Genomic DNA, 13,445 nt, shown 5'->3' with positions numbered 1-13,445 from the left:
ATCCCCAAGTCAGAGAGTTCTAAATTCCTACACAGAGACTGAGAAAAATGCCTGTTCTCTAGGTTTTGTTGAGAAATTGTTAGGTGAGGTTAAAGTCTTCTAATTAGCATCCCACAGCTGTGTCTCCTCATTTACAACCAAATGACACTCTACTAAGAGGAGGAACTCTCCTCCTGTGAATTCTCAGAAATTATTTAGAAATTACTTAGAATCTAATTTTTATACCCAGAGAGCTCAGTAAGGAGGAGTCAGGCTCATTACTGCTTATCAGAAATTGCTTTTCTTCTCAAGTCCTTTCTAAGACCAGTTTTGATAAGAAGTGAAGATCTGAGCCAAAGTGGGGGGGGGTGGTGGTGGTAATCATTGCAAACAGTAATCAATGCATCTGGGTAACCCAGGCTTCCAGGCTTACTTAGGGTTGCCTGTTGAAATCTTCTTGCCAATAATCAAATCTCACAAAATAATAAATATTTGAAATGGGCTTTGAAATGTTGAAAAAAAATCATATATGTGTTCTAATTAAAACCACTGCATGATTCTATGTGAATAAGAAGGAAGGGAGCCACTGACAATGGGCAGCTTGTTATGTTCATGTGATTGTGACTTTTTTCTGTTTCCCACATTTTTGTGCAGATGATATTGCTGAAGGGGGGAGGGGTAGTATTGAAATATGCTGTAAAAATCCCCTAATTTTTATTTAAGCCATGATAAGATCATCAGAATGTGTAAACAACAAATCCCAGCCTGGGTAAATATCATATTTTTGGGAAATGTCTTATGTAAGTATTTTAAATGTTTGTTACCAATATCTTAACATACAACAGCAGATATAATGATCTAGAAATTAACTCAACTAAATTTGCCTTATCTTGAGAACTCACTGTTGATGTTTGTTCAAACTGGCATCTTGATCCCTTTTCAAGGATCATAAAGCCCCTAAAGGATTCCTGCCTGTTTTCTTCTTGCTTTTCTCAAAAACCAACCTTCTCCCTCTGCTTCTTCATCCTGGCCTTCTTGTTGGTCCCTGAACAAGCTCATTTTTATCCCTGGGCCTTGTGCTTGCTCTTCTCTGTCTGGACCACACCTCACTTGGTCTTCAGATCACTGCCTTCATTCATGGTTCTTACTTCAAAGGCGACCTTCTCAGAGAAGCCTTAGTGATCACACTGGCTGAAATCACTGCACTCTCACCTCTGCCACCTCCACAGTCACTCTCCACTCATCACACTGTCAGTACTTCCACACACCAGACAGCTTGCAGTCTGAAATTGCCTTTATTCATTAGACTGCTTGCCTATCTTCTGTCTCCTCACAGTCGCCCCCGACACCAGCACACTCCCAGACCTTGGACTCACCCACCCTGGGCACTTGCAGCACTGGAAACTTCACCTGGTGTGAAGTAGGCATTCCGTGATGTTTGCTGGACAAATGCTTAGGCTGGATCTGGAAGACTGAGAATCTGAGATTTTTGTCTGCCAGATCTGATCATTTAGGAAGATATTAGGCTTGCATGGATCCAGAGTCCAGCTTTAAGATTAATGATGATAATGATAATTATAAATAATGCTCATTAGAAAAGTCTCCCTGTTAAAGCGGAGAGTGCAGGATATTTGGAAAAGGCTTCTTTTTGGAACTTTAATTGCTTTCTGCCCTGGGATGAGTCACTCTATTTGGAATGGAAAATCTGGTTCTCATATGTTAACTTAAGGGGGATGAGCTAAGGCCAATATAAACACACAAACAGACCCCAAAGAATAAATCCTCAACATTGGGACTTGAACTTGAAGGACATATTGGTAAAATACTGGAAAAATGTCTATGTTTCTGTTGGCATACTCACATTTATCCTGTGATGGAAGAAGAATACTACAGATGTGCATTTTCTTCAAGTCAATGTATACCATATTTGATCGTGGCACATGATTTGAGATATTGATTTTTTTCCCTTTTGCATCCGTCTGGCATGATTCAGTTCACATCTTGGTACTGTCATGGAGTTTTTCCAGACCACTCCAATATGATATGCTCTCTTCACTTCTTTGACATCCTGTAGCAATTATCAATAATTAAATGTGTCCTGCTTTTACTATTTTTGTTTTCTTGAACTCTTATATAAAATTTAGGAAATTATGTCTTAACTTGCCAACCAGACTTTTAAGGCAAAGATGATTCTCTAGACCCCTCTGCTTCTCAGAGCTCTCAGTTCCATGCCTCATAGCAGGCAGGTACCACATGGGTTATCTGATGAGAGATTCTAAAGGCAAATGTCACACCCCACAAGCCAAACCTCAGCCCCCTCCTCTCAGTGCTGAAACACACATACATGTTTCAGAGGAACCTCTTTCCTACAGTCCTTATAAGTGTCAGTTGGGCACAATGCCATTACTGCCCTAAATATAAAACGTATTTCTTGCTTCTCTGCCATCAGAGATTAAGTTGTTGACTATAATGAACTAGAATTAAAACTATCAAGTTCTTTTCTTTGCAGATAAAATGAAAAACACATTAGCTGTGGTGGTTTGCTTTTTTTGTTTGTTTGTTTTTCCTATTTCTGTGAGCCACAGCAAATTGTGATTATCCTATTTATAATGAATAGATAAAAGCCCTTCTCATTCTCATTAAGGTTAGGCAAGAGTACAGGTAATTTTATCCCTTGCAAAGATTATGTAATTCACCTTAGATTGGATAGGGAAGGGCTTAAGTAAAGTGAAAACCTGTTCTTTTAGAACCCAGCTTTCCTGGCCCCTGTGTGCCTGGTCTGGCTCGTAATTCATTAAATCCCTTAGCAAAACAGATGGCACATAGAGAGGCACGTGAACAGGAAACAAATGCCTGACCACAAGGAGATGTAGCCACAAAACCAATTGAATAATGAACTTGGATGTGGGAAGAACTTTATTTTTATTTTATTTTTTTTTTAAAAGAAAAAGATCTGCAGCAAGTAAACAAGAGTACCTCAGATTACACAAGGGACGGTGACACTCTTCAATATCAACAGCAGAAACAACCAGGATCTAAATTAATTAGTTTTTTTCATCTTAGCACAACATCTTCAATTGCAAACTGGGTCACACAGTTTACTCTCTCTGAGACTTTTAATTTTCCCCTTGAAATATTATTCAAACTTTCAAAAATCCTACAATGTTCTACCTGGTCCTTTACAAGTATTCAAACACATGTGTCCATTTCTTCACAATTCAAAACCTACTCCTCCATCAACCTTTTGCTGATCATCTCAGCCCATAACTCCCATCTCAAAACTCCCTTCTCAACTCCTGTGGTCCTGACTAGATGACAGTCTTACTAAAAGCTTAACATACCTAGTAACTTTTAACTTTACAAAGGAAAATAGGTTAGATCTCCAAAATTCCTCAGCCCTTTGCAGTGCATTTTCAAGGAGAAGTTGGTGGCTGTGAAAGCAGAGGGCAGGAGAGCATCATATCTAGCCCAAGAGCACAGTAAGGTGTCTGAGAGACTTCCAGTGTGACCCAAAGGGAGCAGATTTTAAGCAGATTTTAAGGAAGGATGAACCGAGGTCTAAATCAAGTCTTGTCCTCCTACTAGTTGTGTGGCTGCATTGGTTTCCTGTGACGGCTGAAACAAATTATCCAAGGCTTGATGGTTTGAAACAGAAATTCATTCTATCACCGTTCCAGAGGCCAGAAATTTGAAATCAGAGTGTTGGCATAGCTGTGGTTCCTCAAAATTCTTTTGAGAGAATATTTCCCCTGCCTCTTCTTACTTCTGGTGTCTCCAGTCACATCTTGACTTGTGGCTGCAGCACTCAGTGAGTCTTCACCTCTTGTCACATTGTTACCTCCTCTCTTTTGTGTTTTTTCCTCCATGGTATATCCCTGAACTATTTTTCCCCCTCCCTTGTGAGAAAGCACATGATTGCCTTTAGGGTCCACCAGGATAATCCACAGCGGGCCCATCCTCTCCTTAATTCAGTCACGTCTTTTGCCAAATTCCACAGTTTGTGGGATTATGATCTGGGCATATATTTTGAGGGCCACCATTTAACTCATATAGCAACCTGAAGAAGAGATTTTTTTTTTCTGAGCTAATAATCCCTTATCAGTAAGATGAAGATAATAAACTCGCGTTGTCATGCAGTTTAGAAATATAAAGTAAAATACATTTTCCATGCAAAACACATTTTGCAGGATCACACAAATGATGAAAAGTCTTTTTCTGGATGCTATTATAATAAAGTCATCCCCTGCAGCACTTCTTCCCTAGAGGTGTCTCATATGTGTTCATTAAGAAATGCATCAGTTATCTTAGGAAATCTGCTACCCTGTCCTCCAAGTGGCTTCTGGAATTGTTGTTAATACCTGCTGTCTTTGCTTCTGCCAATCTACTGCTATCCCATGCATGGGTCTTGCCTCCTGATACTCCCAGACTGGCCAGCATGTCATTTCACAAGCCCCTCTGCTTTTCCCTTTTCTGAGACTGTTGGTTTGAGGAACCACTGGTATGCGCCATAGTAGACCACCTGCTGTTACCACTGCATTATGGCTGATTTTCTCATGCAGTGAAGGTGCTAAAGTGGGGTCCTGTCCTTTGCCATCCTCAAGGTACATAAACCACTCTTCATTCTTGCCAAAATGGAAAGACCCTTTCTCCTCCTTTAATAGACAAGTATCAGGTATGTGGATTCATGTAAAGTTAAGTCAGAACACGAGTTTAAGTAACAGTTCCATGGATTCCCCTACCCCACAGATATAAGAGGTACTGTCATAGGCAAAGTGGGATTTTTATGATTTAAGACTCTTATTGGAAAACTCTGAAGTCCTACAGATAATCAAATAATTCTACAAGTTTGCCAAATATGTGTGAATCCCAGTACTGAGTAAAATGGAGCCTTCTCTGGTCCTCTCTCCTCCTATATTTCCTTTTCCCTCGCCTACTGCTCACAAAGACACAAGTAAACTAATGCTTTGCACAGTGCCTGGAATATGGTAGTCACTTAATAAACACAAGAACTTCTTCTGTTCTATACTCACAGTTCTTTGCACACAGTAGGTAGTCAATAAATACACTTTTACAAATGAATATCTGGATTTCTGTTATATAAGAAAAATGGAAATATCTCTAATAAGATTGTAACCATTTAAACTTGGACTCTAACCCAACCTTCTCCAACTGTTAATTGTCTTGTTGTTAATAATATGCCCCTAAATATAGACCATAGTGCAGTGGGTATGTGTGTAAATAATTATCCACATGTCAGATAGCTTTCTTTCTGCCTAGACACTTTTTTGAAACATTTCCAGTTGTGTTAAAACTTGTTTATAACTTATGAATGCAAAATGCCCCTGACTTTCTATTCTAAACCCAGGAAAGGATCCGAACATCTCTGTAATAATATTTTGTGTTTTTTTCCAATTCTAAAATGTTCATATTTGCAGGTTTTTGTGGATAAAATAACATAAAGACAAGAATGAATTTTTATTTTCCTCCAGTTTTATAGTTGTATAATTGACAAATAAAAATGTTATGCATTTAAGGTATGCAAAGTAATGTTTTGATACACATATATGTTTTGAAATGATTCCTACAACCAAGTTAATTCATCACAGGGTTACCATTTTAAGTTTTAAGAACACTTAAGATCTACTTTTTCATTGAATTTCAGGTATACATTATTATTAACTGTAGTTAATATGTTGAAGTCCAGAACTTATTCATATGTAACTGAAATTTTATACTTCTTGACCAAAATCTCCCCATTTCTCCACCCCTGGCCTATGGCAACCACATTTCTACTCTTTATGAGTTCATCTTATTTAGAATCTACATATAAGTGAGGACATGCAGTATTTGCCTTTCTGTGTCTGACTTACTTGACTCAGCAAAATGTCCTCAAAGATCACCCCAGTTGTCAGAAATGGTAGGGTTTTCTTTTGGGGATCTGAATAATATTCTGCTGTAAATATTATCACATTTTCTTTGTCCATTCCTCTGCGGGAAGACACACTGTTTCAGTTCCTTGGCTGTTGTGAGTAGTGCTACAGTGAATGCAGGAATGTATCTCTTCCAAGATACTAATTTCAGTTCTTTTGGAGATAGACCCAGAAGTGTGATTGTTGGGTTCATTTTTAGTTTTTGAGGAACCTCCAAACTGTTTTTTGGTACCAATTTGCAATCCCACCAACAGTGTACAGGGCTCCCTTTTCTTCACATGCGTAAGAATTTTTATTATTTTAGAAATGAGAACCTGAATATGAAAAATCGTGACTTGCCTGCATCCATGTAGGAGCCTTGCTTCCTCCTTGCTGCAAAGCTGGGATCCTTTCAGAAGTCATGTGCCAAGTTTCCAATCCCTTATTATCATTTGTGTTTCATGGACCAGTAATCATTCCCAATCCCTGAAATCAGGGTAGACTGACACACTCTAGGTCTGGTTGGGGATAAGGGAATTAAAGTAATTATGATGTAAGCAGGTTGGTATTTATGCTAATGCTTCCTACAAAATGCTGCCTGGAGAAGGTGAGTTGACATAAGGCCGCATGCCCAGTGAGTTCTCATTAAACATTTAAAGGATGAGAATTCAAGAAGATTGGCAAATTTATGGGGGAAAGTAATTTGAAAGTGCTAGCTCAATGGCATATTTAGAGGATAGAAAGATGAAAAGGCTATTGAATTTGGGATGAACTTATAAGAGCTGATCCCATAGGTGGGAAATGGGAATGCCCTTGTTTCTCTCCCTGATTGCATTTTTTCACATTCCTTTTACACATCATGACATCTTGCTTGGGATTAGCATGTTGACTCTTTTTTCTTACTCTGCTGGAATGCTAAGAGAAAATTGGTGAAGTTCTGTATCACAGTGAGAAGGATGTTTCTGTAAGACCTAGACCAGAAGCTTCAGTGCCACTTAGTAGATGTGCCTGCTGGAGGATAAACTAGAAAGAAGACAGGTTGGACATTTCCACTGCTAGCTCTGTCCTCTGGGAAGTTTCCTTGCAGAAGCAAGGGCCTTAGTGTTGTTCCTCATCTGTAATATTGAAAGAGTGCCGACGGGGTTGTTATGAGGTTCAGATGAGACAGTTAATGTAATAGTGCTTGGTGAAGCGTAGGCTGGTACACATGTTATGTAAATAACAGGCTTGTGCCACTGTTTGTCACTTGCTGCACTAGATTCCATCACCATGTTGAAAATACAGTAGAGTCAACAAAATCAGTTTTGTCCTCCTCTTGAATTTAAATCCTGTGCAATACTGTGTGTGTATTCATATCTGTTTCTTCATTGTTGAAAAGGTACTTGCAACTGAAAATGATTTCCATCACTGGAAATCGCTGGAGTTGTTTCTGTGATACCAAGTTTGTCCTGAGTTAACAGCATTAGTGAAAACCATCCTACTAAGCATTTCAACCATTGCAATCAAACAGGAATAAGATGGTCTGGAGACACAATGGCTTAAACTCTGAGCACCAGCTCAGCAAGGAAGTCAGCCAGGAGAAGCCGGAACTCATAGACTTGGTTTAAGTGAATGGTTCGGGGACCTGAGAAAGGAGAGAGATCAGTAAAGCCCACAGCCAGCCAAAAGGTTAAGCTTGCAAGAGATAACACTAGACATGAAGTGAGCCAGTTGGGGAGTAAAAGGGAGGGATCAGAAGCAGTGTGCAGGACTTCCCATAAGACCATCTACTGATCACAATCATTCTGTCCCCCTTGCCATTGATAGGCTGTACAAGGACTGAAGCAGCATTTCTCTTTAGTTATTTTCTATAGCAAAAATGTCAGGAAAGCATAGATCAATTACCAACATCCAGTATCCAGGTTTGAATGGCCCAGGTGAAATTGCCCCGACTGATGGACACCAGCCAGAGGAAGGAGCCTTTCCCTTGGACCACACTTACATATCTGCACCACCACACTGGGAGTCATTCAGGATGATGACCAAGACTGCCTTTCACTCCTTCCTGTGCAGAACTCCTTGGGAGTTTCCATGTAGAAAATTCCTAAATCTTCCTTTCCATCAGCCCTTGAACTCTTGGGGCATCTGAGTACAAAATGTCTGTCACCCCAAATTCTGAATCAGTATAATCAGTATGATTCTTACCCAGTTTAGAGAAATATTTCACTTTTAAAAATCCAGTGCTGTACCAAATAGTGCACGGTGCTTGGTAGGGAGAGGTGTTTATCACTGAAACAATTGAGAAATGTCAGTATGTGGTGGTAATAAAAAGCAGATTAGCTTTCAGTTGGGTTTAGAATTCTCTACAGGCAGTATACTCCCTTATTGCCTGTTCCTAAGGCAGATCCCCGACCTTGGAATCGCATGTCTGAACCCAGATTTTTGAAACAATTGCTTTAAGATCTTTTCAGGGCTAGAGTGGGAACATCAAAATGGTCCTTAATTTTTTTTTAAAGGATTCTCTTAAATCAGAATGATTAAATCTGCTCAGTTTACATTCATCAAGTATTCAGAGTACTGCTAGATTAAGGACCTGTGCTAGATAACAGAACTGCAGTGATCCACAAACTGCTCCATGCCTGCTAGAAGTTCAAACATTTAAACAACTAGATTCTCCTGAAGCTGTTTATTTGTTCATTTATTTAAAAAATTATTTACCAAGTACTTAGTACATGCCATTTCCTATACTACATATTGTAGATAAAGTTAACAAAAAAAGTACTTCATGCAGCTTCCAGTCTCCCATCTATGTGAACCTCTCTTATTTAAATAACTCATATTCCTCAAATTCAGTCACTTAATATTCCCTTCATGATATTTTCTACATTGGTATATCAAAATTACATTATTGAGATTTTCTTTCAATTTATTCATTTTAAATTTAAAATCTTTCAAATGCTTTATCTGTACTATAAGTAGATAAATGGAAACTCCTAAGATATGGGATAAATACAAGACATGTAAATATAAATGCATTGGAAAAAAATCCTATTAACTAAATTCTAGATGAGTCTTGTAATCTGTTATATCTAAGTTAGTTAAAAGAGAGATCAACAAAGGTTATAGACATACTTTGACCACAATGGGATTTTTCCATGAACTAATCAGAATCACTTGCAAGGAAATGGCATTGTTACTGCGTACCTCGGTGTGTCTCCATTTCATTCCTTATTCCACCTGTCAGTCTTGTGTGCCCATAGTGTGCCTCACACTCTGTCAAGACCTGTACAAGGCTGTTGGCTTACAAACTGGCTTTCTATGGAGAAATCTTTTTGGTTGAAGGCCTGGAATTGCTTAAATATCATGGAATTATGAGCCTAATTTCAATTTATTTTCTCCTCCTCTAAGTAATCTATATACAACACATTTTCACTGTCTTTGTAGCCATCTTAATATCTTTATCATCTTTATTTTTTCCCCATTTACTGTAAAATGCAGAGTCCTGGATTTTTGGTCATAGATTGGCAGCCTGGAACCCAGCAGAAGCCCAGACTCCTAACAGTAAGGAATGGATATTTTGTTATTGCATCTTTTGTATGGAATGACACTATTATTTGATTTAAATTTGAAATTGGGAAATTCATTCTTCTTGGGGAGTATTTAATCCAATCTTGGTTTTTGCTTCAAAATGGTGTTAGATGTGCTTGACTATTTAATGTTTCAGATTGGATTCTTTTTAAAAAAAATTTTTATTTGTTCTTTTTAGTTATATGTGATCGTAGAATGTGATTTGACATATTAAACATACATTGAGTATAACTTTCCATTTTTGTAGTTGTACATGATGTGGAGTTTCACTAGTTGTGGATTCCTATATGAACATAGGAAAGTTATGTCAGATTCATTCTACTGTCTTTCCTATTCTCATCCCTCTCCATTCCTTTCATTCCCCTCTGTCTAAACCAATGAACTTCAGATTGGATTCTTTATTTAGTGTGGATCAAAATTCAAGTTTGTTATTTTTGAAGCTCTCTTTGTCAAAGTAGAAAATACAACAGGAGGAAAATAAATAATAAAAGCACAGCTTAAAACATACAGTTTGAATAAAAATCTAGGTCAGATTGTTGCATGCTGTACAATGAAAACCTTTCACAGGGTGTTTTCAAATTTCATTGAATGTAAATTGTGTTCTTTCAATAATCAAATATATCTACTATAAGGGTCCTGTCTGGTGGACAGTTCAAACAGCAGGGCAAGTTGTCCGGTGTCTGTGGAGGGAAATAATGCTGATATTTGATGGACAAGAGACAGGAAAGCAATGAAGTGCCAACGAGAGGCTGTCAATTGATTGGGACAAGTGACTGCTTTGCGATGTGGATGTTAGAAGGACAGGGTCAGTGAAGCACACAGCCCCATGCAAACATAGGCATGCTGCACAGTGCATGGACTTCATAGTGACTGTGAATGCCTATATAGTCGCCTTGAGACACTCAGAGCCTGTCATAGTCTTTGTCTTGAAAGCATTGCTTAACCCGTGGAGTCAGTTAGGTTATTCCCTGTAAATATATCTCTAAGATTCTAGTTTTAACTAGTCCCTTCATCCCACAAAAGGTGGGGATTTTCTAATCCAGGACTTATTTTTGGATTAAGTCACTTGTTACTTTTTGAAAGTTCTGATATACACTTTGCTTAAACTTACAACTATTCAGTGATCCATATGAAAATATTCAGACGTATACTCATCCTCCATGTCCTAGCCGATTCTATGAGAAAAGACTGCTGCTTTAGCACACATGACCCTTTATAATTTATGTCTCCTTTTATGGGGGTCTTCACAACTGAAAGTTTAATTCTCAGAAAGAGGCTGATTCACCATGAGATGGCAGTAGAGAGTGGGCTTGGCAGGAGGCAGAGTAGGGCTGGGCCTGGTGGGAGGAGTTAGACTGCTCATTTGATTTGCTCCTTCAGTTTTATTAGATGTTTTCCTAGAAAGAGGACTGGGCATGACTGTTAAAGTCCCCGGAGTAACACCCAAATTTAACAAAAGTGCATTAGAAGAAAGGGGGACGGTTTCTGAAATATGCCAACCCAACGAGACACTTTTGCCAGGCTACATACACATATCATACACACTTGGATAGAGACTCAGACATACGCAGAGAGAAGGAGCCTTGGAGAGGGAAAAGCCTGAAGAATTAACAGGAGAAAGAAAGGGAGCAGAGAGAGAGGAGAGAAGAAAAAGAAAGTGCAATGAAAGAAGAAAGGCACAAATTTTTATCACTGGAAAGCAAAGCTAAGTGAGAGCATCAGACAGACAGAATGCAATTATGACTGATGGGGAGTCACTGAAGACAGCTGAATTTTGAGACCACATTACTTTGACTTTGCCTTATCCATCCTTAAAGGAACCAAAGTGCCACTGGAACAGACACTGGGGTGAATTCTACTATCCTATCCCTTTGGAGAGCCTGTCTTGTATGGAGAAATCAGACTGTGTTACAGATAGACAACATTTTTAAAAACTGCCACCCCCAAAATGGCATGTTTTACTCAAAGTTGCACCGCTAGCTATTGGCAGCATTAGGATTAGAAACAATTTCACTTGTCCTCATTATCAGTTAGACCATCCTTTCTAAACCCCAAGAGTGGGGGCAATTTGATATTTTCTCCCAAACAGAAAAGATATTAAAAGAATCTGAAACTTAGCTATTCTCATATTTCTTAATTAATATTTTGACCTAGGAGACAAAATTGGGGCCACAGGGGAGTATAGGGTATCATCTCTGATTGCCTAGTAAGTTAATATGGTAATCATGGCAATTAACAGAAGATTGTTGAGTAATTTTATCCTTAGAAGGTACCTTGGCAGTTATGTATTGCTCTCTTAGCTCTTATTTTTTTCCTAAGTAGGAAGTCAGAAATAGGATGCCAAATGGCATAGCATACTGTGTTCCAACTTTTCTTATTTTAAAGGAAAATCTTTTATGGAAACCAAATATGTAAAAACTATAAAACAAATCTGAGATAATGAGGATGCTAACTTGTGATAATGAGGATGTTGCTTGTTTCCTAACCATGTTATTATTCTCCACCATCCAAAATGGCCCCAGGGTTGTATTGGAGGAATGTGAGTGCCTTGATATAGTAGAAAGAACTGGGGCTTTGAAGCTAAAGACACCTGGAGTCAATCTTGCTTCCATCTTTTATCATCTGTATGACATTGATCTTGTGATCTGTGTCTCTTGCTTTCTTATTAGCTTCAAATTCATCACCTAGAAAATATCAATGACATTAATATAATAAAGTGGAATGGAGAATTAAATGAGACACACATACATAAGGGAGAGCTAGGTAAAGAATGGATCTGAAAATTGTTAAAGTGGAAAATGTCGATTTGATGATTGGAACTGAACTCTGCAGTGTAAGGTAGGAGGTCGAATCACTTTTATAGCTTGAATGTGCTTTTGTTCTGTCAAGGACTACTTACCTGGTTGCTTAGTTCTATAGACAAAGAGTAAATGAAGATACATTTCTCTGGAGAGAGCTGAAGAGTACATTTTTTTCCCCTTGTCTAACCTTTCAAATACTAACCTAGCATTTGAAACTGTAAGTGAATAAAGTTTGACAATGCCCTGTTCCTGTAAGAGTCATGGTGTTTGTGCAAAGAGAGAGATTTGTGTTCTACCTTAGATGAGCCTGAGGCAGGGGGAAATCTTTTGCTAATCCTTCTGGCAGCCTTAGGGATGGGGACAAGCATGGGAAGAAGCAGTGGCCTCAGGATCACAGCTTGCTGTACCTGCTAATCACTGGGCCCTTTCCCTTGGCTGCTTGTAGAAGGAACTTTGATTTGGGTCCAAACTCAGTGATGGATAAAACCTGGGATTTGTGGAACCCAGTAGACCCTTGAGAATACCAGGCCAAATCAAAGAGTCAGCACCACAGTGCGAGTCTTTGGCTGAGCCAGGGAGGTCCTGGGGCCAAGAGACACCAAGGCCAACCTTGGAAAGATCCACATCACAGGTTGAATCCGGTCATCACGCTCAAGTCCCTTGGTGCTCATTAAACAGTCTGAAGGAAAGAGCATCTCCAGCTGCTTTCTCATCCTTCCCGAGGATATCTGTATGTAAAATAGAGATTTGGTATCAACATTTGTGCCTCTTCATAAAGTATGAACTTGAATTTTTTATGCATCAGAGAATTGGGGTTAATGCTCAAAAAGAAAGCTTCTTATAAAGGAAAGCTAATGACATGTGGCTCTGAACGGATTTCAGAAACATGTCTGCCAGCCTGCCTGAGGTCCCCTGAAAGGAAAACGATTGTTCTGATTGTCAGAAAACTATGAAAAATCATGACTATACTGCTAGAAACTCAACTTTTTTTCCCCTTTTTTCTTTAACCCCCAAACTCTTCTTTTCCCTGTTGGTCTCTTAAGCTATCCATTAGTGACCATTTTGTAATGGTGACTTTGTAATCTTCCTATTCTGGCTTGTGCATAGAAAGAAAGAACTTGCTGGCGAGCTTGTGGATCTGGAGAGGCCATGCCTTCCCCAGCTGGCTGGGAACGCCGGAAGCCTGGGA

The 13,445-nt window shown here is 38.9% G+C and overlaps 1 protein-coding gene across 2 annotated transcripts in view; it reads left to right on the top strand.

Moving 5' to 3' along the window:
• Sema6d (semaphorin 6D) overlaps positions 1-13,445 on the top strand; it is a 579,921-nt gene that overhangs the window by 268,361 nt on the left and 298,115 nt on the right. The window contains exon 3 of one of the 2 annotated variants that reach the window (XM_078049658.1): positions 9,366-9,428. The exons of the other annotated variant lie outside the window; for it this stretch is intronic. The gene's annotated coding sequence lies outside the window, so the exon portion shown is untranslated. The remainder of the gene's footprint in view (positions 1-9,365; positions 9,429-13,445) is intronic. 2 annotated transcript variants of the gene reach the window in all.

This window comes from Ictidomys tridecemlineatus, chromosome 5 (assembly GCF_052094955.1).
Source record: "Ictidomys tridecemlineatus isolate mIctTri1 chromosome 5, mIctTri1.hap1, whole genome shotgun sequence".
Taxonomy (NCBI): Eukaryota; Metazoa; Chordata; class Mammalia; order Rodentia; family Sciuridae; genus Ictidomys; species Ictidomys tridecemlineatus.
Note: the sequence above shows the minus strand (reverse complement) of the source record. Positions and strands in the feature narration are given on the sequence as shown.